The sequence below is a fragment of the Pleurodeles waltl genome, chromosome 12 (assembly GCF_031143425.1).
Source record: "Pleurodeles waltl isolate 20211129_DDA chromosome 12, aPleWal1.hap1.20221129, whole genome shotgun sequence".
Taxonomy (NCBI): domain Eukaryota; kingdom Metazoa; phylum Chordata; class Amphibia; order Caudata; family Salamandridae; genus Pleurodeles; species Pleurodeles waltl.
The window spans coordinates 2,886,211-2,912,618 of NC_090451.1; the positions used below are offsets into that span (position 1 = coordinate 2,886,211).

General features: G+C 43.0%; 5 non-coding genes across 5 annotated transcripts; all 5 read left to right on the forward strand.

Annotated features, from left to right (window-relative positions):
• The first annotated feature begins 5,140 nt into the window (after window positions 1-5,140).
• Window positions 5,141-5,222, forward strand: TRNAS-GCU (transfer RNA serine (anticodon GCU)). Its single transcript has one exon. It is a non-coding gene; the product is annotated as a tRNA-Ser (tRNA).
• Window positions 5,223-5,723: 501 nt separating this feature from the next.
• Window positions 5,724-5,805, forward strand: TRNAL-AAG (transfer RNA leucine (anticodon AAG)). The gene has a single exon. It is a non-coding gene; the product is annotated as a tRNA-Leu (tRNA).
• A 4,654-nt stretch (window positions 5,806-10,459) lies between these two features.
• On the forward strand, window positions 10,460-10,541 carry TRNAS-GCU (transfer RNA serine (anticodon GCU)). Its single transcript has one exon. It is a non-coding gene; the product is annotated as a tRNA-Ser (tRNA).
• Window positions 10,542-11,045: 504 nt separating this feature from the next.
• On the forward strand, window positions 11,046-11,127 carry TRNAL-AAG (transfer RNA leucine (anticodon AAG)). The gene has a single exon. It is a non-coding gene; the product is annotated as a tRNA-Leu (tRNA).
• A 14,704-nt stretch (window positions 11,128-25,831) lies between these two features.
• Window positions 25,832-25,913, forward strand: TRNAS-GCU (transfer RNA serine (anticodon GCU)). The gene has a single exon. It is a non-coding gene; the product is annotated as a tRNA-Ser (tRNA).
• Window positions 25,914-26,408: the final 495 nt, after the last annotated feature.

Below are 26,408 nucleotides of genomic sequence, written 5' to 3' on the forward strand. Positions count from 1 at the left end.
CAGTACAACTGCTCAGTTTGGAAACACCGCTCAGTTGAGTACTGTGCTTAGGCATTACTGTAAACAGCGCCAGCCGGGTTCTGCTCATGAATCACAAAATCTTTCCTGAGGTGGAGGGTTGGTAAGTTGAGGGACGTAGATAGTTTGATTCCTTATCCTTAAAGAAAGAGAAGCAGCGCGTGCGGGACGCCAATGTAAGGGTTGTCTTCCTACGGACTCTCAGGACTGGCGCTCCCTGACACCTCCCATGGCCCGGGGCCAATCCTGACCTACTGAATGTATCACGTGCCTGCTGCTGTTGGCGTTGACTTTCCTAGGATCACTTCACAGGCTATACTTATTCTCCAACTCCCCTATACAACAGAACATCTCACTTCAGAAAGCTTATAGAAGCAGGTTTGCACAGGGTAGTGTGGCCGAGCGGTCTAAGGCGCTGTATGAAGGCTCTAGTCTCTTTGGAGGCGTGGGTTCGAATCCCACCGCTGCCAGTATTTTTCAACTCACAAACGTATTTTGTCTGCATCAGTGTCTCACTCTCTGCCTTCTGCACCTACGATCCACATAGCGAGAGGTGAGACTATGTAAAGTGGTGACGTATATATATAAGGGTAGCCAGACAGTGTGACCGAGCCTTCTTATTTTAAAAAACCACAACCTAAGGTGACAAGAATTGTATCGGTAAACAAACCAGCTGTCTTGAAGTCTAACTATAGAGGCGACGAGAGGGGTCACTGGGATGCTGAAAGTTCAGTGAGTGTAAACAGTAGAACGCTGTGTGATACGTTTCCTTGCAGTGATGACAGCTCGCGTTTCTAAAGCAGAGAGCAAACATACAATGGGGAAGAAGAATAAATAAGGAAAGACATATATTATATGCAGACAGTTATTATACTTTGCTTTTCACCTGTAACTCGCTCAACTGTCGGTGAATGCTGGGTTACCCTGCATAGCCAGGTCACCACAGCGGGTGTCCACAGTGTTTGGCCAAGTTACTATAGTTGTGAGCTTGTAGATGTGAGGTAGCGTGGCTGAGCAGGCTAAACTGGCTAGATTTAGGCTCCAGTCTCTCTAGAGCCGTGGGCTTGAATCCCAACACTTTAAGTTTACTTGAACCAAATACTTTTGCAAAAAAGGTTCATGTAATAAATATTCATTAGGGTCGTGGTTGTGAGTATGACACTAATGGATAAAAGTGGGACTAACAATGCTACAATTCCTGAGACTACCACTGCACTAACAGCCTGGGAGAGGTTTGAGCTGGATACAAGATACTTGCATGAGGGAACTAACTCGAAAGGGGAACTATCCACTGATGTTTTCTATCGCTTGCTGAGTGAGTATGTTGACACAATGGATGCAAAAGATTGTTTTGTGTGTACACAGATTCCTGTTTCGGTACAAGAGGGGGTTACCTATCATAGACTGTCATTAACATATGGGATACGTTGTAGTCTGTTACTAACAAGATTCTATAACCAGGAAGAGATTCAATATTTTTACTCAAATCATGATCTTGTGTTTTCTAATGTGCCTATCATAGAGGATGTGAGTGGGGTAGCTAAGTACTATAGCATAAAGTTAGTTAAAGGATTCTTTCAGGGGACATTAACAATTAGTACATCTTATGCACACCACAATAATTTGACATGTTTGCTTACACCTGTAGAGAAAAGCTTTTTAGATCACACGGAAGAGAGAAGAAGGGCATTGAAGGGTAAACTACAGAAAGGATTACAGCAACGGGCCTTTGCTAGTAGTGACGGTTATAGTGCAATTAGAGAACAAGGGAAGTTAGCTTTAGACGCACTACATGTAGGAAAGCTTTGCATATCCAAGACCAAATCATACTATGACAATGTGTTTGTGGGAATGAGTGAATGTAAGCGTGTGTTTTTGTTTCAGAGTAAATGGACGTTCATGTTAAATGGACAGGATCCAGCAATCCCCGGGATTTATTATATATGTGGACTTAATGCTTATTACCGTCTTCCAAAGGGATAGTATGGGACATGTTATTTGGGGATAGTTTTCCCAAAGATATATCAACTTGACGATTTGAAAAGGTTACCAAAATTGTCTGAATTACATTGTACTAGACATAAGAAAGAGACTGCTGCTGGTGTAGTAGGAGACATATTTGGGACGATAATTTCTTCAGTGGGAGTTATTATGAACTCCATAAAGATTCAAAAGTTGTCTACTATTGAGGATAACATGCTGACAAACTTTTCAGGGGCTATACTCCTGATGGATACTGAACTTGCTGCGGAGGGGGCTATGACACTTCAAAACAGGCTTGCTTTAGACATTCTTTTAGTGAAAAATGGCAGAGTTTGTAGATTGCTCAATGGGTGTAATTGTTGCGCTTACATACCAGATAATAGCAATGAGATTAGAAGTATGCTTACTAACTTGACTAGGGATAGTACGGACTTGAAGGATTTGAAAGAACCAGGTGTTTGGAAAAAGGTTGGGAAAGGATTTGCTTCAGTGGGAAATTGGATTAGTAACATTTGGCATGGGATATTGTCTAAAATAATACAGGGGATATTGATTGTTATAGATTGCTTATTTGGATCATGGGTGGCATGTAAAATTAGTAAAAGAATAAAATTGAAGATGGCGAAAAGTAATAGGAGGAGGGAAGAAAACAAAGGGAAAAATTATTCAGGGCAAGATCAAAGGGGAAACCAAGAAGGGAAGAGATTGATATGAGGGAATTTTAGTATGTAAAATTAGTAGGGAAGATTTGTGTGATGACAAGAGTCATCAGAGGAGGGATTGCTGGAGTGTGTCTTTTAAAATTAATATTAACATGAAAAGCTTACAATATATTGTGTAATGAAGCTGCATAAAAAATGTGTTAACGTAGAAATAATGCACACGTTTGAAATGTGCCCACGGGGAGTGGCTACCAATGTATACAAAGACTAATGAAAGTTATTAATGCTGAATTAATTATGTACTAATGTTTTTAATTTGTATTAACATATCAAAATTGGAGTTATGTATTAGGAGTTTGTTCATTAAGCAGTAGGCCTTAGTTTAGCGAAGGTCTGTGCCTAGCTGCCTGGTCTCATATTAAACTGTCTTTTTCTAACGTGCAATGTGCTATTTTCCTGAAGGACATGAAACTGTACTTTCCCAGAAGCTAGAGATGTGTGTAGCTGTAGTAAATTCTTTCTCATGGGACCCTACTTGCTCAAGGAGACATTCTTGCTGAATGCAACAGTGTAATTTGTAACAGGTGCAAGGCTGCCTGGAGTAGGAGAAAACAATGGAACTACTGACTGTAGCGTAAAATGTAACTTTTCTTACCTGACATTCCAACCGATGAAAACGTCAATAACATGGGCCAATCAACGACATGAGAACTGTGGTTTGTGTAAAACTCTGGTGAAGATTATTGGACAGAGATGGCGATGCACCAATGATTATCCATTGAGGAATTAGGAGTAAATTAGACACTTTTGATTTAACCACATGACCGAGGAGAAATCAGGCATTTATTGGACATTCCACTCCAAGCCATTCTTTGCCATTCTACTGAGCCATTTAGGCCATTTCGTTTGAGACTTTGCCGTTTGTTCTCCCTGTTACTCTAAACCACCCTTTACTTATTCCTTACCTGATACTTACTTCTCCTCTATATGAGGGAAGTTCTTGTTCCTTAGCTATGCCATACTGATACTTTGCCCTGTCCTTTCTTTGCTGATGATGCAAATGACAGATGTCCCGAGGACGAAGACTGACGCTGTTTGCTGATCCGTTGGATGGGTAACTATCTGATGAAAATTGTAATTGTCTGTTTGCCTTTTCTTTCTAGGTACCAACTGCTCTTTGATAGAGGCCATAGTTAGATGTTTTCCAAATTTGTGTTTGCTAAATTGTTTTGCATGAAGCCGAACATGCTGATGCTAATACGAGGTTATTTAAGGTGTTCACTAAAATCTGACGCAAATAGACAAATGACTGAGTTCTTGCTTTGTTGAACCATGCACTACTGAGACTTTGCTAAGTTGCTTCTTAATAATTATGTGTTAATACTGAGTGAATATTCTCTATGCATTGATTAATTGCGTTTCTAATTGCAAATCTGAAGAGTTACTAATGAGATGAATTGCTGATGAGATTAACAGAAATGACTTTAGATTGTAACCAGTAGGGAAATAAATATCCTAACACTTAACTAAATTGGTGTGGTTATTCATGACTTAAAGATCATGGTGTGTTCACTTTATTAACTCTCATTAAAGGTTATTGATTAGCATGCTGATTAGTTATTGCGATTGTTGTTGAGATATTGATCTATTGATTTGTGATGCCAAAAGACATCTCGTACTGGGAAGTCCCCGAACCTGGTCTAAAAAGTTCATCGACCTAGGCGTGTCTCCTTGTAAGTTTACTTATCAAGGCTCTGACGCGCCTTCACTAATAAAAAGTAATCTGATCGCTTGCTGCGGAGTCATCGTCAACAAAAACTACCAAAATATTACTTCAATGTATTGTAATTACGACTGCCTCAGTTTTATGCATTACGTGAGTAGTCGGACAGCAATTTATTTAGCGCAAAAATATTTCTTGTTGATGCACGTACGTTTTTAAACTGAAGTGTCATAGCTGTAGTGGCAATACTCCCAGTTTAGGTGGTTTTATAAACTAAGTTTTACTTTCTCCTACTTAAAACTTTTTGCAGAACAATGCACATTAAATGGGAAGGCAGTTTTCCTTAATTGTGTACTATTTGCTGCCTAATGTTGACATGTAAGCACACCACCAATAACTGACACCTAGAGACTCGAAAGCGCCATACCAGTACAATATTTCTATGATATTGCACTTTAAATCCACGTACAACTGAATTAAAGCAATCTTAGCTCATTTGAGGGTAGTGTGATAGTACATCACATATGGATAGAACACGTTTGGAAAGTGTAATTTTCATGATTACATTACATTTAACATATAAATTCAAGCTGATGTAGGGATGGACAACAAGGTCGTATAGAGCAAAGCTGAAGACAACAAGTTACCATAACAATCTCTAAATATATGCTCTTTATTATGTTTAGACAACTATCACCTAATAGAACACATTTTGGCTACCATATTTTGTACTCCTGAAATATGGTGTTTTGAAGACGAGGTGGCCGAGTGGTTAAGGCGATGGACTGCTAATCCATTGTGCTCTGCACGCGTGGGTTCGAATCCCATCCTCGTCGGTTTATTGTTCCGTCTTTCGTTTTTAGTATGTGGTAGGGCTGGGTTAACCCTATTTTATGTGAAAGTTAAATGACATATCCCATGGTATTTCCGGCAGTACAACGGCTCAGTTTGGAAACACCGCTCAGTTGAGTACTGTGCTTAGGCATTACTGTAAACAGTGCCAGCCGGGTTCTGCTCATGAATCACAAAATCTTTCCTGAGGTGGAGGGTTGGTAAGTTGAGGGACGTAGATAGTTTGATTCCTTATCCTTAAAGAAAGAGAAGCAGCGCGTGCGGGACGCCAATGTAAGGGTTGTCTTCCTACGGACTCTCAGGACTGGCGCTCCCTGACACCTCCCATGGCCCGGGGCCAATCCTGACCTACTGAATGTATCACGTGCCTGCTGCTGTTGGCGTTGACTTTCCTAGGATCACTTCACAGGCTATACTTATTCTCCAACTCCCCTATACAACAGAACATCTCACTTCAGAAAGCTTACAGAAACAGGTTTGCACAGGGTAGTGTGGCCGAGCGGTCTAAGGCGCTGGATGAAGGCTCCAGTCTCTTTGGAGGCGTGGGTTCGAATCCCACCGCTGCCAGTATTTTTCAACTCACAAACGTATTTTGTCTGCATCAGTGTCTCACTCTCTGCCTTCTGCACCTACGATCCACATAGCGAGAGGTGAGACTATGTAAAGTGGTGACGTATATATATAAGGGTAGCCAGACAGTGGGACCGAGCCTTCTTATTTTAAATAACCACAACCTAAGGTGACAAGAATTGTATCGGTAAACAAACCAGCTGTCTTGAAGTCTAACTATAGAGGCGACGAGAGGGGTCACTGTGATGCTGAAAGTTCAGTGAGTGTAAACAGTAGAACGCTGTGTGATACGTTTCCTTGCAGTGATGACAGCTCGCGTTTCTAAAGCAGAGAGCAAACATACAATGGGGAAGAAGAATAAATAAGGAAAGACATATATTATATGCAGACAGTTATTATACTTTGCTTTTCACCTGTAACTCGCTCAACTGTCGGTGAATGCTGGGTTACCCTGCATAGCCAGGTCACCACAGCGGGTGTCCACAGTGTTTGGCCAAGTTACTATAGTTGTGAGCTTGTAGATGTGAGGTAGCGTGGCTGAGCAGGCTAAACTGGCTAGATTTAGGCTCCAGTCTCTCTAGAGCCGTGGGCTTGAATCCCAACACTTTAAGTTTACTTGAACCAAATACTTTTGCAAAAAAGGTTCATGTAATAAATATTCATTAGGGTCGTGGTTGTGAGTATGACACTAATGGATAAAAGTGGGACTAACAATGCTACAATTCCTGAGACTACCACTGCACTAACAGCCTGGGAGAGGTTTGAGCTGGATACAAGATACTTGCATGAGGGAACTAACTCGAAAGGGGAACTATCCACTGATGTTTTCTATCGCTTGCTGAGTGAGTATGTTGACACAATGGATGCAAAAGATTGTTTTGTGTGTACACAGATTCCTGTTTCGGTACAAGAGGGGGTTACCTATCATAGACTGTCATTAACATATGGGATACGTTGTAGTCTGTTACTAACAAGATTCTATAACCAGGAAGAGATTCAATATTTTTACTCAAATCATGATCTTGTGTTTTCTAATGTGCCTATCATAGAGGATGTGAGTGGGGTAGCTAAGTACTATAGCATAAAGTTAGTTAAAGGATTCTTTCAGGCGACATTAACAATTAGTACATCTTATGCACACCACAATAATTTGACATGTTTGCTTACACCTGTAGAGAAAAGCTTTTTAGATCACACGGAAGAGAGAAGAAGGGCATTGAAGGGTAAACTAGAGAAAGGATTACAGCAACGGGCCTTTGCTAGTAGTGACGGTTATAGTGCAATTAGAGAACAAGGGAAGTTAGCTTTAGACGCACTACATGTAGGAAAGCTTTGCATATCCAAGACCAAATCATACTATGACAATGTGTTTGTGGGAATGAGTGAATGTAAGCGTGTGTTTTTGTTTCAGAGTAAATGGACGTTCATGTTAAATGGACAGGATCCAGCAATCCCCGGGATTTATTATATATGTGGACTTAATGCTTATTACCGTCTTCCAAAGGGATAGTATGGGACATGTTATTTGGGGATAGTTTTCCCAAAGATATATCAACTTGACGATTTGAAAAGGTTACCAAAATTGTCTGAATTACATTGTACTAGACATAAGAAAGAGACTGCTTCTGGTGTAGTAGGAGACATATTTGGGACGATAATTTCTTCAGTGGGAGTTATTATGAACTCCATAAAGATTCAAAAGTTGTCTACTATTGAGGATAACATGCTGACAAACTTTTCAGGGGCTATACTCCTGATGGATACTGAACTTGCTGCGGAGGGGGCTATGACTCTTCAAAACAGGCTTGCTTTAGACATTCTTTTAGTGAAAAATGGCAGAGTTTGTAGATTGCTCAATGGGAGTAATTGTTGCGCTTACATACCAGATAATAGCAATGAGATTAGAAGTATGCTTACTAACTTGACTAGGGATAGTACGGACTTGAAGGATTTGAAAGAACCAGGTGTTTGGAAAAAGTTTGGGAAAGGATTTGCTTCAGTGGGAAATTGGATTAGTAACATTTGGCATGGGATATTGTCTAAAATAATACAGGGGATATTGATTGTTATAGATTGCTTATTTGGATCATGGGTGGCATGTAAAATTAGTAAAAGAATAAAATTGAAGATGGCGAAAAGTAATAGGAGGAGGGAAGAAAAACAAAGGGAAAAATTATTCAGGGCAAGATCAAAGGGGAAACCAAGAAGGGAAGAGATTGATATGAGGGAATTTTAGTATGTAAAATTAGTAGGGAAGATTTGTGTGATGACAAGAGTCATCAGAGGAGGGATTGCTGGAGTGTGTCTTTTAAAATTAATATTAACATGAAAAGCTTACAATATATTGTGTAATGAAGCTGCATAAAAAATGTGTTAACGTAGAAATAATGCACACGTTTGAAATGTGCCCACGGGGAGTGGCTACCAATGTATACAAAGACTAATGAAAGTTATTAATGCTGAATTAATTATGTACTAATGTTTTTAATTTGTATTAACATATCAAAATAGGAGTTATGTATTAGGAGTTTGTTCATTAAGCAGTAGGCCTTAGTTTAGCGAAGGTCTGTGCCTAGCTGCCTGGTCTCATATTAAACTGTCTTTTTCTAACGTGCAATGTGCTATTTTCCTGAAGGACATGAAACTGTACTTTCCCAGAAGCTAGAGATGTGTGTAGCTGTAGTAAATTCTTTCTCATGGGACCCTACTTGCTCAAGGAGACATTCTTGCTGAATGCAACAGTGTAATTTGTAACAGGTGCAAGGCTGCCTGGAGTAGGAGAAAACAATGGAACTACTGACTGTAGCGTAAAATGTAACTTTTCTTACCTGACATTCCAACCGATGAAAACGTCAATAACATGGGCCAATCAACGACATGAGAACTGTGGTTTGTGTAAAACTCTGGTGAAGATTATTGGACAGAGATGGCGATGCACCAATGATTATCCATTGAGGAATTAGGAGTAAATTAGACAGCTTTGATTTAACCACATGACCCGAGGAGAAATCAGGCATTTATTGGACATTCCACTCCAAGCCATTCTTTGCCATTCTACTGAGGCATTTAGGCCATTTAATTTGAGACTTTGCCGTTTGTTTGCCCTGTTACTCTAAACCACCCTTTACTTATTCCTTACCTGATACTTACTTCTCCTCTATATGAGGGAAGTTCTTGTTCCTTAGCTATGCCATACTGATACTTTGCCCTGTCCTTTCTTTGCTGATGATGCAAACGACTGATGTCCCGAGGACGAAGACTGACGCTGTTTGCTGATCCGTTGGATGGATAACTATCTGATGAAAATTGTAATTGTCTGTTTGCCTTTTCTTTCTAGGTACCAACTGCTCTTTGATAGAGGCCATAGTTAGATGTTTTCCAAATTTGTGTTTGCTAAATTGTTTTGCATGAAGCCCAACATGCTGATGCTAATACGAGGTTATTTAAGGTGTTCACTAAAATCTGACGCAAATAGACAAATGACTGAGTTCTTGCTTTGTTGAACCATGCACTTCTGAGACTTTGCTAAGTTGCTTCTTAATAATTATGTGTTAATACTGAGTGAATATTCTCTATGCATTGATTAATTGCATTTCTAATTGCAAATCTGAAGAGTTACTAATGAGATGAATTGCTGATGAGATTAACAGAAATGACTTTAGATTGTAACCAGTAGGGAAATAAATATCCTAACACTTAACTAAATTGGTGTGGTTATTCATGACTGAAATATCATGGTGTGTTCACTTTATTGACTCTCATTAAAGGTTATTGATTAGCATGCTGATTAGTTATTGCGATTGTTGTTGAGATATTGATCTATTGATTTGTGATGCCAAAAGACATCTCGTACTGGGAAGTCCCCGAACCTGGTCTAAAAGGTTCATCGACCTAGGCGTGTCTCCTTGTAAGTTTACTTATCAAGGCTATGACGCGCCTTCACTAATAAAAAGTAATCTGATCGCTTGCTGCGGAGTCATCGTCAACAAAAACTACCAAAATATTACCTAAATGTATTGTAATTACGACTGCCTCAGTTTTATGCATTACGTGAGTAGTCGGACAGCAATTTATTTAGCGCAAAAATATTTCTTGTTGATGCACGTACGTTTTTAAACTGAAGTGTCATGGCTGTAGCGGCAATACTCCCAGTTTAGGTGGTTTTATAAACTAAGTTTTACTTTCTCCTACTTAAAACTTTTTGCAGAACAATGCACATTAAATGGGAAGGCAGTTTTCCTTAATTGTGTACTATTTGCTGCCTAATGTTGACATTTAAGCACACCACCAATAACTGACACCTAGAGACTCGAAAGCGCCATACCAGTACAATATTTGTATGATATTGCACTTTAAATCCACGTACAACTGAATTAAAGCAATCTTAGCTCATTTGAGGGTAGTGTGATAGTACATCACATATGGATAGAACACGTTTGGAAAGTGTAATTTTCATGATTACATTACATTTAACATATAAATTCAAGCTGAAGTAGGGATGGACAACAAGGTCGTGTACAGCAAAGCTGAAGACAACAAGTTACCATAACAATCTGTAAATATATGATCTTTATTGTGTTTAGACAACTATCACCTAATAGAACACATTTTGGCTACCATATTTTGTACTCCTGAAACATGGTGTTTTGAAGACGAGGTGGCCGAGTGGTTAAGGCGATGGACGGCTAATCCATTGTGCTCTGCACGCGTGGGTTCGAATCCCCTCCTCGTCGGTTTATTGTTCCGTCCTTAGATTTTAGTATGTGGTAGGACTGGATTAACCCTATTTTATGTGAAAGTTAAATGACATATCCCATGGTATTTCCGGCAGTACAACGGCTCAGTTTGGAAACACCGCTCAGTTGAGTACTGTGCTTAGGCATTACTGTAAACAGCGCCAGCCGGGTTCTGCTCATGAATCACAAAATCTTTCCTGAGGCGGAGGTTGGTAAGTTGAGGGACGTAGATAGTTTGATTCCTTATCCTTAAAGAAAGAGAAGCAGCGCGTGCGGGACGCCAATGTAAGGGTTGTCTTCCTTCGGACTCTCAGGACTGGCGCTCCCTGACACCTCCCATGGCCCGGGACCAATCCTGACCTACTGAATGTATCACGTGCCTGCTGCTGTTTGCGTTGACTTTCCTAGGATCACTTCACAGGCTATACACCCTTATTCTCCAACTCCCCTATACAACAGAACATCTCACTTCAGAAAGCTTACAGAAACAGGTTTGCACAGGGTAGTGTGGCTGAGCGGTCTAAGGCGCTGGATTAAGGCTCCAGTCTCTTTGGAGGCGTGGGTTCGAATCCCACCGCGGCCAGTATTTTTCAACTCACAAACGTATTTTGTCTGCATCAGTGTCTCACTCTCTGCCTTCTGCACCTACGATCCACATAGCGAGAGGTGAGACTATGTAAAGTGGTGACGTATATATATAAGGGTAGCCAGACAGTGGGACCGAGCCTTCTTATTTTAAAAAACCACAACCTAAGGTGACAAGAATTGTATCGGTAAACAAACCAGCTGTCTTGAAGTCTAACTATAGAGGCGACGAGAGGGGTCACTGTGATGCTGAAAGTTCAGTGAGTGTAAACAGTAGAACGCTGTGTGATACGTTTCCTTGCAGTGATGACAGCTCGCGTTTCTAAAGCAGAGAGCAAACATACAATGGGGAAGAAGAATAAATAAGGAAAGACATATATTATATGCAGACAGTTATTATACTTTGCTTTTCACCTGTAACTCGCTCAACTGTCGGTGAATGATGCGTTACCCTGCATAGCCAGGTCACCACAGCAGGTGTCCACAGTGTTTGGCCAAGTTACTATAGTTGTGAGCTTGTAGATGTGAGGTAGCGTTGCTGAGCAGGCTAAACTGGCTAGATTTAGGTTCCAGTCTCTCTGGAGCCGTGGGCTTGAATCCCAACACTTTAAGTTTACTTGAACCAAATACTTTTGCAAAAAAGGTTCATGTAATAAATATTCATTAGGGTCGTGGTTGTGAGTATGACACTAATGGATAAAAGTGGGACTAACAATGCTACAATTCCTGAGACTACCACTGCACTAACAGCCTGGGAGAGGTTTGAGCTGGATACAAGATACTTGCATGAGGGAACTAATTAGAAAGGGGAACTATCCACTGATGTGCTCTATCGCTTGCTGAGTGAGTATGTTGACACAATGGATGCAAAAGATTGTTTTGTGTGTACACAGATTCCTGTTTCGGTACAAGAGGGGGTTACCTATCATAGACTGTCATTAACATATGGGATACGTTGTAGTCTGTTACTAACAAGATTCTATAACCAGGAAGAGATTCAATATTTTTACTCAAATCATGATCTTGTGTTTTCTAATGTGCCTATCATAGAGGATGTGAGTGGGGTAGCTAAGTACTATAGCATAAAGTTAGTTAAAGGATTCTTTCAGGCGACATTAACAATTAGTACATCTTATGCACACCACAATAATTTGACATGTTTGCTTACACCTGTAGAGAAAAGCTTTTTAGATCACAGGGAAGAGAGAAGAAGGGCATTGAAGGGTAAACTAGAGAAAGGATTACAGCAACGGGCCTTTGCTAGTAGTGACGGTTATAGTGCAATTAGAGAACAAGGGAAGTTAGCTTTAGACGCACTACATGTAGGAAAGCTTAGCATATCCAAGACCAAATCATACTATGACAATGTGTTTGTGGGAATGAGTGAATGTAAGCGTGTGTTTTTGTTTCAGAGTAAATGGACGTTCATGTTAAATGGACAGGATCCAGCAATCCCCGGGATTTATTATATATTTGGACTTAATGCTTATTACCGTCTTCCAAAGGGATAGTATGGGACATGTTATTTGGGGATAGTTTTCCCAAAGATATATCAACTTGACGATTTGAAAAGGTTACCAAAATTGTCTGAATTACATCGTACTAGACATAAGAAAGAGACTGCTGCTGGTGTAGTAGGAGACATATTTGGGACGATAATTTCTTCAGTGGGAGTTATAATGAACTCCATAAAGATTCAAAAGTTGTCTACTATTGAGGATAACATGCTGACAAACTTTTCAGGGGCTATACTCCTGATGGATACTGAACTTGCTGCAGAGGGGGCTATGACTCTTCAAAACAGGATTGCTTTAGACATTCTTTTAGTAAAAAATGGCAGAGTTTGTAGATTGCTCAATGGGTGTAATTGTTGCGCTTACATACCAGATAATAGTAATGAGATTAGAAGTATGGTTACTAACTTGACTAGGGATTGTACGAACTTGAAGGATTTGAAAGAATCAGGTGTTTGGAAAAAGGTTGGGAAAGGATTTGCTTCAGTGGGAAATTGGATTAGTAAAATTTGGCATGGGATATTGTCTAAAATAATACAGGGGATATTGATTGTTATAGATTGCTTTTTTGGATCATGGGTGGCATGTAAAATTAGTAAAAGAATAAAATTGAAGATGGCGAAAAATAATAGGAGGAGGGAAGAAAAACAAAGGGAAAAATTATTCAGGGCAAGATCAAAGGGGAAACCAAGAAGGGAAGAGATTGATATGAGGGAATTTTAGTATGTAAAATTAGTAGGGAAGATTTGTGTGATGACAAGAGTCATCAGAGGAGGGATTGCTGGAGTGTGTCTTTTAAAATTAATATTAACATGAAAAGCTTACAATATATTGTGTAATGAAGCTGCATAAAAAATGTGTTAACGTAGAAATAATGCACACGTTTGAAATGTGCCCACGGGGAGTGGCTACCAATGTATACGAAGACTAATGAAAGTTATTAATGCTGAATTAATTATGTACTAATGTTTTTAATTTGTATTAACGTATCAAAATTGGAGTTATGTATTAGGAGTGTGTTCATTAAGCATTAGGCCTTAGTTTAGCGAAGGTCTGTGCCTAGCTGCCTGGTCTCATATCAAACTGTCTTTTTCTAACGTACAATGTGCTATTTTCCTGAAGGACATGAAACTGTACTTTCCCAGAAGCTAGAGATGTGTGTAGCTGTAGTAAATTCTTTCTCATGGGACCCTACTTGCTCAAGGAGACATTCTTGCTGAATGCAACAGTGTAATTTGTAACAGGTGCAAGGCTGCCTGGAGTAGGAGAAAACAATGGAACTACTGACTGTAGCGTAAAATGAAACTTTTCTTACCTGACATTCCAACCGATGAAAACGTCAATAACATGGGCCAATCAACGACATGAGAACTGTGGTTTGTGTAAAACTCTGGTGAAGATTATTGGACAGAGATGGCGATGCACCAATGATTATCCATTGAGGAATTAGGAGTAAATTAGACAGCTTTGATTTAACCACATGACCCGAGGAGAAATCAGGCATTTATTGGACATTCCACTCCAAGCCATTCTTTGCCATTCTACTGAGCCATTTAGGCCATTTAATTTGAGACTTTGCCGTTTGTTTGCCCTGTTACTCTAAACCACCCTTTACTTATTCCTTACCTGATACTTACTTCTCCTCTATATGAGGGAAGTTCTTGTTCCTTAGCTATGCCATACTGATACTTTGCCCTGTCCTTTCTTTGCTGATGATGCAAACGACTGATGTCCCGAGGACGAAGGCTGACGCTGTTTGCTGATCCGTTGGATGGGTAACTATGTGATGAAAATTGGAATTGTCTGTTTGCCTTTTCTTTCTAGGTACCAACTGCTCTTTGATAGAGGCCATAGTTAGATGTTTTCCAAATTTGTGTTTGCTAAATTGTTTTGCATGAAGCCCAACATGCTGATGCTAATACAAGGTTATTTAAGGTGTTCACTAAAATCTGACGCAAATAGACAAATGACTGAGTTCTTGCTTTGTTGAACCATGCACTACTGAGACTTTGCTAAGTTGCTTCTTAATAATTATGTGTTAATACTGAGTGAATATTCTCTATGCATTGATTAATTGCGTTTCTAATTGCAAATCTGAAGAGTTACTAATGAGATGAATTGCTGATGAGATTAACAGAAATGACTTTAGATTGTAACCAGTAGGGAAATAAATATCCTAACACTTAACTAAATTGGTGTGGTTATTCATGACTGAAAGAACATGGTGTGTTCACTTTATTGACTCTCATTAAAGGTTATTGATTAGCATGCTGATTAGTTATTGCGATTGTTGTTGAGATATTGATCTATTGATTTGTGATGCCAAAAGACATCTCGTACTGGGAAGTCCCCGAACCTGGTCTAAAAGGTTCATCGACCTAGGCGTGTCTCCTTGTAAGTTTACTTATCAAGGCTCTGACGCGCCATCACTAATAAAAAGTAATCTGATCGCTTGCTGCGGAGTCATCGTCAACAAAAACTACCAAAATATTACTTCAATGTATTGTAATTACGACTGCCTCAGTTTTATGCATTACGTGAGTAGTCGGACAGCAATTTATTTAGCGCAAAAATATTTCTTGTTGATGCACGTACGTTTTTAAACTGAAGTGTCATAGCTGTAGCGGCAATACTCCCAGTTTAGGTGGTTTTATAAACTAAGTTTTACTTTCTCCTACTTAAAACTTTTTGCAAAACAATGCACATTAAATGGGAAGGCAGTTGTTGGAAAATGGGTTATTGGTAAGGGCAGGTAGGTACCTACACCTAGCAACAAGCCACTAACCTCCAATTAGGTACAGTTAGGTCTCAGTAAATTAATCCCAGCTCAACCCTTGGTAGCTTGGCAACGAGCGTCAAGGCTTAACTTAGGAGACAGTGTGTAAAGCATTCAAATATCACAAAACAGTAATTAAATAAAACACAGGAAACAGTTTAAAAATCCAAAACCAATTTATAAAAATAGTTTATATTTTTATCTTTAAAATGACACAAAAACGAATAAAATTGGTTCAGGGGAACCGGAGATATGAATTTTTAAAGTATTATTATTTTTCTAGCGCTTAGAAACAAAAAGCGCCAATCGGGTCATCTGGTTGCACCAGGACCGGGGCAAAGTCAAAGTTTCAGGCCGACCGCGATGGAGCCCTGCTCGGCTACAAGTCGCGGGAGGCCTCGGTTAAAAAGTTACCTTCTGACTTAGTCTCTTTTTTTGAAGTTTTTCTTCACCGGGACGAACCTGCCAGTTGAATCCGACCTCCTGGAGCCCTTGTCCGGATACGCGAAGTCGGTTTCCTCGGTGGTGATTTTTACCTTCGGACTTAGTCGTTTTTTTCGAGATGAAAATCCTTCGACCGGGGTAAACCTGGATCTTGATCCGACGTCCGTGGAGCCCTACTCGGATACGATGGCTGGGAGGTCCCGGTCAACTTTTTACCTTCGGACGTAGTCTTTTTTTCGGATGTTTTTCTTTACCGGGACGAACCACGAAGTCAGGCCGGGTCGCGGTTGAGGCAAGCCGGCTAGAATTTCCGCGTCGGGTCGGTCACTTTATGGAGCTTTTTTTCAAAATTTCTCAAATCTTTTCCAAACTTCTGGGGCTTCTCCCAGATGTTCTTTTAAGGTTCTTTTGGGGTCCACAGCTCACCCCAAGGGTCCAGAAGTTCTGTGATGGTCCTTGGGGGGTGCGGACTTCAACTCCCAGAATGCACCTGGCGCAAACTCCTTTCTGGCCACTGGGCAGTGGTCAACTGGTCTCTTTTTTCAGGAGTTGGTGCAGGGGACTCTGGTTTAGCAATTTTTCACCTGTAGCAAACAGGGAGTCCCTCCTTGAACCAGTTGAAGCCAGGCAAAGTCCTTCTTGTGGTGAAGCCCAAGTGTGCAGCTGGTGCAGTCCTTCTGAGTGCAGGGTCCAGGTGCAGGCCAGGGGTCCAGCAGGGCAGTCCTTCTTCTCCTTAAGTTCTTTCTTCTTGACATTTGGTGGGGATCTCAGGTGTGGGTGCAGGTCTGCCACTTTTATCCTTGCTCCTGGGTGAAAAGCAGGGGGGTCCTGGTTCTCCAATCAGGGACAGGGTCGTCCCCCTGTGATGACCACTTCCTGGGAAGTGTGGCAAAATCCATCCCAGAAGGCAACAGTCTCTAAAAATCCAAAATGGATGAATCTGATTTTTGGAGGATAGATCTGGCTGAGCCCACCCACTGGTGTGGCTAAAAATCATAAACACACCCCTCTCCTGCCCTCTCCTAATCTAATCAAGGGGGCACCTAATTGTCTGGGGTTGCAGGATGTGGGGGTGTTGCTGGGTGCTCCAAATGTCCTTCTCTGCCTTTGAAGACCAGTTTGGCCGCCCTCCCCTTCCTGCCTCACCATCTGCTGAGGGGAGATTCTCTCCCCCAAGCACATTCCTTTGTGTGAAGTCAGGCCACTTCACACCTCATCAAGGTAGCCTGGCAGAAGCTGCTGCAGGCTGGCCAATCAGAGCACAGCAGCAAAAACAATGCAGAGCTGAAATTGGCAACTTTTTAGGTAAAGTCTAAACTTTTTACCTGAACAAGTTATATTAAATCCAACAACTGGAAGTTGTGGGATGTATTACAACAATTAATTTGATACCAAATTCTTGGTATGTAATATTTAAGGAGACTTTAAAATTTAAAATAAAGTCTGCCCATTTTAGCCTATGAAGGCCATTTACTTCAATGAGGGAAAAACGAATTTGGCTGTTTTTACCTCACCAGGGCTTATAAATCTATTTTTATAAAGTCCCTGCTTATAGTTACATGGCACCCAGCCCTAGGGGCACATAGGGCACACCTTAGGGGTGACTTATATGTAAAAAGAAGGTAGTTTAAGACTTTGGAAGTACCTTTAATTCCAATGTCGAATTTGCATATAACTTTAATTTAAAAGCAGCCAGCAAGACAGGCTTGCTTTTAAAATGACACTGGTCACCTCAGCAGTGCACCTAGGTGTGCACCACCTATGCTGTGGTCCCTAAACCTACATGCCCTACCATATACTAGGGACTTATAGGTAGGTTAACTTAGCCAATTATAATTAGCCTAATTTGCATATCCATTTTACACAGAGCACTGGCCCTGGGACTGGTAAGCAGTACCCAGAGCACAGCCAAGAGTCAGTAACCACCAGTACCTATCCAAAAAGACTGGGGGTGATCAGGCAAAAAAGGAGGACTTTCCTACACTGCCCCCCCCAGATGAAAGGTCATGGGTACTAACCTACACCATGGTAGTCCTCATCAGCTAAGTGGAAAAACCTGGAAAGGCCATCTGCATTGGCATGGGCAGTCCCAGGTCTGTGCTCCACTGTGAAGTCCATCCCCTGTAGGGAAATGGACCACCTTAACAGTTTTGGGTTTTCCCCCCTCATCTGCATCAACCATCTGAGAGGTCTGTGGTCAGTTTGTACACGGAAGTGAGTGCCAAACAAGTAAGGCCTCAACTTCTTCAGGGACCAGACCACAGCAAAGGCCTCCCTCTCAAAGGCACTCCATTTTTTCTCTCTGGGGAGTAGTCGCCTGCTGATGAAGGCAACTGGGTGATCATGGCCCTCTTCATTAACTTGTGCTAACACTGCCCCAATCCCTTCCTCTGAAGCATCTGTTTGCACTACAAACTCCTTGCTATAGTCAGGGGCCAGTAACACTGGTGCTGAACACATAGCCTGTTTTAGAGTGTCAAAAGCTTTCTGACACTCTGGGGTCCAAATGACCTTTTTGGGCTGTTTCTTGGAGGTAAGCTCAGTCAGAGGGGCCACTATGGTCCCAAAATTCTGAACAAACCTCCTGTAGTACCCAGTCAGGCCAAGAAAGGCCCTGACCTGAGTCTGGGTTTTTGGAGCCTCCCAATCCAGGATAGTCTGGATCTTGGGCTGGAGAGGTTGTACATGGCCTCCACCAACAAGATGGCCCAGGTACACCACTGAACTCTGCCCTATCTGGCACTTGCTTGCCTTGATAGTCAGGCCTGCTTGAAGCAGGGCCTGAAGCACTTCCTTCAGGTGGACCAGGTGGTCCTTCCAGGTGGAACTAAATACAGCTATATCGTCCAGATAAGCTGCACTAAAAGATTCCAACCCAGATAGGACTCTATTCACCAACCGTTGGAAGGTGGCAGGAGCATTTTTCATGCCAAAGGGCATCACCTTGAACTGAAAGTGGCCCTCTAGTGTGGAAAATGCTGACCTCTCCTTAGCTCTTGGACTTAAGGCAATCTGCCAATATCCTGAGGTCAGATCAAATGTGCTCAGGAATTTGGCAGCCCCCAACCTGTCAATGAGCTCATCAGCTCTAGGTATGGGGTGAGCATCAGTCCTAGTGACTGCGTTTAGACCTCTGTAGTCCACACAGAATCTCAATTCTTTCTTCCCACCATGGGGATTAGCTTTGGGCACCAGTACCACTGGACTGGACCAAGGACTATCAGAGGGCTCAATTACCTTGAGGTCCAACATCTTAGCCACTTCAGCTTTGATGTTGGCCTTGACCTGGTCAGACAGCCTGTACAGCTTGTTCTTGACAGGCAAGCTGTCTCCAGTGTCAACATCATGGACACACCAATTGGTGAGTCCAGGGGTCAGGGAGAACAGACTAGCAAACTGTCCCAAAACTTGCTTACAGTCTTGTTGTTGCTGATCTGTCAATTTGGGAGAGAGTTCCACTCCCTCCACTGACCCATCTTTTGCTTTTGAGGACAGGAGGTCTGGCAGAGGTTCACCCTCCTCCTCCTTCCCTTCATCAGTGACCATCAGCATGGTCATGTCTGCCCTGTCCTGGTGGGGTTTCATCCTGTTTACATGCAGGATCCTGTGAGGATTCCTGGGGGTGCCAAGGTCCACCAAGTAGGTGACCTCACCTTTTTTCTCTAGAATTGGAAAGGGCCCAGTCCATTTTGCCTGTAGTGCCCTAGGTGCCATGGGCTCCAAAACCCACACCAGCTGTCCTGGGTGATACTCAGGCATGGTAGCCTTTTGATCATGCCAGAGCTTCTTGAGCTCCTGACTGGCCTCCAGGTTTCTGTTTGCCTTCTTCATATACTCAGCCATGCGAGACCGCAGGCCTAGTACATAATCTAGCACATTCTCCTTGGATTCCTTGAGAGGCTTTTCCCAAGACTCTCTCACCAAGCACAATGGGCCTCTTACAGGGTGCCCAAACAGTAACTCAAAGGGGCTGAATCCAACCCCCTTCTGTGGCACCTCTCTGTAGGCAAACAGCAGGCATGGGAGGAGGACATCCCATCTCCTCCTGAGTTTGTCAGACGAACCCATGATCATGCCCTTCAGGGTCTTATTGAATCTTTCCACCAGACCATTGGTCTGTGGATGGTAGGGTGTGCTGAACTTATAAGTAACACCACACTCCTCCCACATGGCTTTCAGATAGGCTGACATAAAGTTTGTGCCCCTATCTGAGACTACCTCCTTTGGGAATCCCACTCTGGTGAACACACCAAGTAGGGCCCTAGCCACTGTGGGAGCAGTGACTTGTCGGAGGGGTATTGCCTCAGGGTACCTGGTGGCATGGTCCACTACCACCACAATGTACCTGTTACCTGAAGCAGTTGGTGGGTCTAGGGGACCAACAATGTCAATCCCCACCCTCTCAAAGGGAGTCCCAACCACTGGCAGTGGTATCAAGGGAGCCTTTGGCTTGCCCCCTGTCTTGCCACTGGCTTGACAGGTGACACAGGAGCTGCAAAACTCCCTGACTTTTTCTGACATTTGGGGCCAATAAACATGGTTGACCAGCCTGTTCCAGGTCTTGGTCTGTCCCAAATGACCAGCTAAGGGGATATCATGGCTTAAGGTAAGGAGGAATTCTCTATACTTTTGGGGGACCACTACTCTCCTAGTAGCCCCTTCTTTGAGGGCCCTTGCCTCAGTGTAGAGAACTCCATCCTCCCAGTAAACCTTGTGGGTACCACTGGTATCCCCTTGTTCTTGCCTGGCAGCAGTCTGCCTCAGGCCCTCAAGAGTGGGACACTCTCTTTGTCCCTGGCACAAATCTTCTCTGGTGGGCCCACCTGCCCCTTGCAGTTCTGCCAAGTCAGGCAGAGTTTGCAGGGAAAGTGTCCCTCCCTCAGAGTTCAGATCATCCCCCTCAGGGTTGGATTCCTCCTGACCCTCTGTACTTGTTGGGGCTGGCAAGCCAGACCCAGTGCCCTTTCTCTTCTTCTTGGAGGCTTGGCCCATTGTTCCAGGGTCCAAGTGTCCAGCATTTCCCTGTTGTGCTGCCTGTGACCTGGTCACAGCACACACCCATTCAGGGAGGTCCAGCATCTGTGCATGGACCCTTCTCTCCACTTCTGACCACTCAGATGCTTCAAGATCATTTCCCAGCAGACACTCTACTGGGAGGGCAGGAGCTACAGCTACTTTTTTAGGGCCAGTCACACCTCCCCATTCCAGACTCACCATAGCCATGGGATGGAGTTTGGTTCTGCTATCTGCATATGTCACCTGGTGGAAGACACCAGGTAAGACCTGCTCTGGAGAAACCAGCTTCTCTGTGACCATTGTCACACTGGCTCCTGTATCTCTCAGAGCTTCCACTTCAGTCCCATTGACTTTAGGCCTCTGCCTATACCTCTCCATGATGGGAGGTAAGGTGGCCATAGTTGCAATGTCCACCCCACCCACGGATACTAAGGTGACCTCAGTGTACCCTGATTCCACCCCTGGGCCAACTTCCACCCCCAACCCTACACTAGCAATCCCCTGGGATTGCCCACCAGTGGGGGGCTTCTTGGAGCAGATAGCATCTCCTCTTTTATGTCCAGGCTGATGACAATCAAAACACTTGCCGGCCTTAGCAAGCTCCTGAAACCTTCCTGCTTTAGCAGGATCATAATTCTTTCCCTGATACCCTTTCCCTTTAAAAGTGAATTGGCTCGGGGCTCCCCCTCCCTGAGAAGTTTTTGGGGACTCTTGTGAGGACTCTTTGGGTTTTTTGTCATCTTTCCCCTGGTTCTTCCCCTGAGAAGAACTATGTCCTCCCTTTTTCTGATCACCCCCTGGGGGTTTCTGGTTAACCCTAGTTCTTAACCAGTCATCTGCTGCCTCCCCCAGCTCTCTGGGGTTGGTCAACCTAGAGTCTACTAGATACTGGCGGAGCCTCTCTTGGACACAATTAGTTAGAAGGTGCTCCCTCATAATCAAATTGTACAGCCCCTCAAAGGTACTTACCCTGTTGCCCTGTATCCAGCCCTCCAGTGCCTTTACTGAGATGTCCACAAAGTCCACCCAGGACTGGGTGCTTGTCTTTTGGGTGTCCCTAAACTTAAGCCTATACTACTCTGGGGTCAGACCAAACTTTTTAGTCAAGCAACCCTTCATACTGGGGTATGAGTCTGCATCTTCCCCCTCATGGTTAGGAGCCTATCCCTCCCAGAGTTGGGAACTAACTCCCAAAGAAGTGAACCCCAGTACTGAGGCTTGACTTTCCTTATCTGGAGGGCCGTCTCAAAGGCCCCCAGCCACTTGTCTATGTCATCCCCCTCTACATAGGCAGGAACCACCCCTTTGGGTAATCTGGGGGCAACACCCCCACCCTGGGACACCTCAGCTTCTTTCTCGCTGCCACCATCTTTTCTTTCTTTGCTTGCCCACTTTTTCTTTTCTAGGGCAAGCTTATCTGCTTCCAAAGCTATGTAGGCTAGCTGGGCTTCCAGCTCTCTTTCTCTGATGGATGGGTTCTCTCCTCCTGAAAGGACCCCCTTCCTACCACTAGCTTTGGGTCTGCGCCTAGTGACTGTATCTAGTGAGGACCGTTCTTCCTCATCCTCACTTGGGGTCTGATGCCTTCCCTCCCCTGAAAGGTTAGAGCTAGCATCCTCCCCTTTTTCTTCCTCCTCTGGAGCTTCCTCTGTCTCTACCTCTTGGGCCTCAGTCCATGCTGTCAGGGATTTAATCAGGATTTGCTTCCTGAGATCAGTGGTTGCAGGCAACCCTCTCTCAATACACAACCCCCTAAGCTGGACTACTGTCAGTGTGGGTAGGCTATCCAGATCAAGCTCCATGGTTCCCTAGTTTTGTGTCACAAAAACTTTTTGCAAAAATTGGAAACAAGAATTTAGAAAAATTACAAAAATTCAATAATTGAAATTTATCCAAATTAAAAAAAAATGAAAAATTAAAAATTACTATTTTCTTTTTTTTTTAAAATAATTTTTGCACTAAGACAATTTAAAGGATTTCTAATTTGTTTTACTTAAAACTGTAACGTGATACTGAACACAAGTACAGGATCCCACCGCTGCCACCAAAAATGTTGGAAAATGGGTTATTGGTAAGGGCAGGTAGGTACCTACACCTAGCAACAAGCCACTAACCTCCAATTAGGTACAGTTAGGTCTCAGTAAATTAATCCCAGCTCAACCCTTGGTAGCTTGGCAACGAGCGTCAAGGCTTAATTTAGGAGACAGTGTGTAAAGCATTCAAATATCACAAAACAGTAATTAAATAAAACACAGGAAACAGTTTAAAAATCCAAAACCAATTTATACAAATAGTTTATATTTTTATCTTTAAAATGACACAAAAACGAATAAAATTGGTTCAGGGGAACCGGAGATATGAATTTTTAAAGTATTATTATTTTTCTAGCGCTTAGAAACAAAAAGCGCCAATCGGGTCATCTGGTTGCACCAGCACCGGGGCAAAGTCAAAGTTTCAGGCTGACCGCGATGGAGCCCTGCTCGGCTACAAGTCGCGGGAGGCCTCGGTTAAAAAGTTACCTCTGACTTAGTCTCTTTTTTTGAAGTTTTTCTTCACCGGGACGAACCTGCCAGTTGAATCCGACCTCCTGGAGCCCTTGTCCGGATACGCGAAGTCGGTTTCCTCGGTGGTGATTTTTACCTTCGGACTTAGTCGTTTTTTCGAGATGAAAATCCTTCGACCGGGGTAAACCTGGATCTTGATCCGACGTCCGTGGAGCCCTTCTCGGATACGATGCCTGGGAGGTCCCGGTCAACTTTTTACCTTCGGACTTAGTCTTTTTTTCGGATGTTTTTCTTTACCGGGACGAACCACGAAGTCAGGCCGGGTCGCGGTTGAGGCAAGCCGGCTAGAATTTCTGCGTCGGGTCGGTCACTTTATGGAGCTTTTTTTCAAAATTTCTCAAATCTTTTCCAAACTTCTGGGGCTTCTCCCAGATGTTCTTTTAAGGTTCTTTTGGGGTCCACAGCTCACCCCAAGGGTCCAGAAGTTCTGTGATGGTCCTTGCGGGGTGCGGACTTCAACTCCCAGAATGCACCTGGCGCAAACTCCTTTCTGGCCACTGGGCAGTGGTCAACTGGTCTCTTTTTTCAGGAATTGGTGCAGGGGACTCTGGTTTAGCAATTTTTCACCTGTAGCAAACAGGGAGTCCCTCCTTGAACCAGTTGAAGCCAGGCAATGTCCTTCTTGTGGTGAAGCCCAAGTTTGCAGCTGGTGCAGTCCTTCTGAGTGCAGGGTCCAGGTGCAGGCCAGGGGTCCAGCAGGGCAGTCCTTCTTCTCCTTAAGTTCTTTCTTCTTGAAATTTGGTGGGGATCTCAGGTGTGGGTGCAGGTCTGCCACTTTTATCCTTGCTCCTGGGTGAAAAGCAGGGGGTCCTGGTTCTCCAATCAGGGACAGGGTCGTCCCCCTGTGATGACCACTTCCTGGGAAGTGTGGCAAAAATCCATCCCAGAAGGCAACAGTCTCTAAAAATCCAAAATGGATGAATCTGATTTTTGGAGGATAGATCTGGCTGAGCCCACCCACTGGTGTGGCTAAAAATCATAAACACACCCCTCTCTTGCCCTCTCCTAATCTAATCAAGGGGGCACCTAATTGTCTGGGGTTGCAGGATGTGGGGGTGTTGCTGGGTGCTCCAAATGTCCTTCTCTGCCTTTGAAGACCAGTTTGGCCGCCCTCCCCCTTCCTGCCTCACCATCTGCTGAGGGGAGATTTTCTCCCCCAAGCACATTCCTTTGTGTGAAGTCAGGCCACTTCACACCTCATCAAGGTAGCCTGGCAGAAGCTGCTGCAGGCTGGCCAATCAGAGCACAGCAGCAAAAACAATGCAGAGCTGAAATTGGCAACTTTTTAGGCAAAGTCTAAACTTTTTACCTGAACAAGTTATATTAAATCCAACAACTGGAAGTTGTGGGATTTATTACAACAATTAATTTGATACCAAATTCTTGGTATGTAACATTTAAGGAGACTTTAAAATTTAAAATAAAGTCTGCCCATTTTAGCCTATGAAGGCCATTTACTTCAATGAGGGAAAAACGAATGTGGCTGTTTTTACCTCACCAGGGCTTATAAATCTATTTTTATAAAGTCCCTGCTTATAGTTACATGGCACCCAGCCCTAGGGGCACATAGGGCACACCTTAGGGGTGACTTATATGTAAAAAGAAGGTAGTTAAGACTTTGGAAGTACCTTTAATTCCAAAGTCGAATTTGCATATAACTTTAATTTAAAAGCAGCCAGCAAGGCAGGCTTGCTTTTAAAATGACACTGGGCACTTCAGCAGTGCACCTAGGTGTGCACCACCTATGCTGTGGTCCCTAAACCTACATGCCCTACCATATACTAGGGACTTATAGGTAGGTTAACTTAGCCAATTATAATTAGCCTAATTTGCATATCCATTTTACACAGAGCACTGGCCCTGGGACTGGTAAGCAGTACCCAGGGCACAGCCAAGAGTCAGTAACCACCAGTACCTATCCAAAAAGAGTGGGGGTGATCAGGCAAAAAAGGAGGACTTTCCTACAGCAGTTTTCCTTAATTGTGTACTATTTGCTGCCTAATGTTGACATGTAAGCACACCACTAATAACTGACACCTAGAGACTCGAAAGCGCCATACCAGTACAATATTTGTATGATATTGCACTTTAAATCCACGTACAACTGAATTAAAGCAATCTTAGCTCATTTGAAGGTAGTGTGATAGTACATCACATATGGATAGAACACGTTTGGAAAGTGTAATTTTCATGATTACATTACATTTAACATATAAATTCAAGCTGAAGTAGGGATGGACAACAAGGTCGTATAGAGCAAAGCTGAAGAGAACAAGTTACCATAACAATCTGTAAATATATGCTCTTTATTATGTTTAGACAACTATCACCTAATAGAACGCATTTTGGCTACCATATTTTGTACTCCTGAAAGATCGTGTTTTTGAAGACGAGGTGGCCGAGTGGTTAAGGCGATGGACTGCTAATCCATTGTGCTCTGCACGCGAGGGTTCGAATCCCATCCTCGTTGGTTTATTGTTCCGTCTTTAGTTTTTAGTATGTGGTAGGGCTGGGTTAACCCTATTTTATGTGAAAGTTAAATGACATATCCCATGGTATTTCCGGCAGTACAACGGCTCAGTTTGGAAACACCGCTCAGTTGAGTACTGTGCTTAGGCATTACTGTAAACAGCGCCAGCCGGGTTCTGCTCATGAATCACAAAATCTTTCCTGAGGCGGAGGGTTGGTAAGTTGAGGGACGTAGATAGTTTGATTCCTTATCCTTAAAGAAAGAGAAGCAGCGCGTATGGGACGCCAATGTAAGGGTTGTCTTCCTACGGACTCTCAGAACTGGCGCTCCCTGACACCTCCCATGGCCCGGGGCCAATCCTGACCTACTGAATGTATCACGTGCCTGCTGCTGTTGGCGTTGACTTTCCTAGGATCACTTCACAGGCTATACACCCTTATTCTCCAACTCCCCTATACAACAGAACATCTCACTTCAGAAAGCTTACAGAAACTG